Source organism: Chaetura pelagica, unplaced genomic scaffold (assembly GCF_000747805.2).
Source record: "Chaetura pelagica isolate M959 unplaced genomic scaffold, ChaPel_1.0 scaffold405, whole genome shotgun sequence".
Lineage (NCBI taxonomy): Eukaryota > Metazoa > Chordata > Aves > Apodiformes > Apodidae > Chaetura > Chaetura pelagica.
This window is the reverse complement of record NW_009953489.1, coordinates 2548410-2549594: the sequence shown is the minus strand read 5'-3', so window position 1 is coordinate 2549594 and position 1185 is coordinate 2548410.

Genomic DNA, 1185 nt, shown 5'->3' with positions numbered 1-1185 from the left:
ACAGTCTGGAGGTGGGAATGGCTGTCGGAAGGGGAATTCCTCAGCTTGGCTCTGGCCATCCCGCCCGCCGGGGCGGCCCCGCTGCCTCCCCCGGCCCCCCCGGGCTCCCCGGTGCATCTCAGCCCGCCCGGAGCTGCCGGCACGTACCATCTCCTGCCTCCTTCCCTCTCCCAGCCGCTCAGTGGAACAATCCTGCCCTGCACATTTATTTCGGTGCTGAGGGGAGTCGAGGCAAACCCCCGGCCTCGCCGCTGCAGCGAATTTGGTGCAAAACCAGCGAGAAACACACCCCGATGCAGCAGCCGGAGATGCTCTGCTTACAAAACCGTGTCAGCGCCTTCGCCGCCTCCTGGAACGAAATCCCGGCTTTGCTCTTCTCCCCACCAGCAGGGCAGGGGCTGAGGGATTATTTTTTCCCCGTCCCTGTTTTTCGGTAGCAGCGTGAGGGGGAGGAAGCTGTTTTATCTCATTCCTCTGCGTGGAGCAGCGTGTGGAGCTCAGGGCAGGGCCGGCAGGTACCCAGGAGCAGGGCAGGGCCCTCCCCAGCACTTTGCAGCCCTGCGGGGCCGGCTCCTGCTCCCTCTCAGCTGCCGTCGGGCAAGGGGCTCCCTGCTCACCTGGCCAGGCTCAAGGAGTGCCTGGAGAGGGGCACCTGCCTGGCCCAGAACAGCCCAGAATCCCTGCTCAGGAGGGAACAGAAGCTGCTGCTCCTTGGCCACACTGCAGCCTGGGCTGCTGGCCCCGCTCAGCACCCACTGGGGGGACAGGAGGGGCTGGGGCAGCACCAGGGACAGCAGGGGCAGGGCCTGCCCACCCAGCACTGCCCACCAGCCCACGGCAGGTCACCATCAGTCACCCCATGGCAGGTCACCATCACCCTATGGCAGGTCACCATCAATCACCTCATGGCAGGTCACCATCACCCTATGGCAGGTCACCATCAATCACCTCATGGCAGGTCACCATCACCCTATGGCAGGTCACCATCAATCACCTCATGGCAGGTCACCATCACCCTATGGCAGGTCACCATCAATCACCTCATGGCAGGTCACCATCACCCTATGGCAGGTCACCATCAATCACCTCATGGCAGGTCACCATCACCCTATGGCAGGTCACCATCAATCACCTCATGGCAGGTCACCATCACCCTATGGCAGGTCACCATCAATCACCTCATGG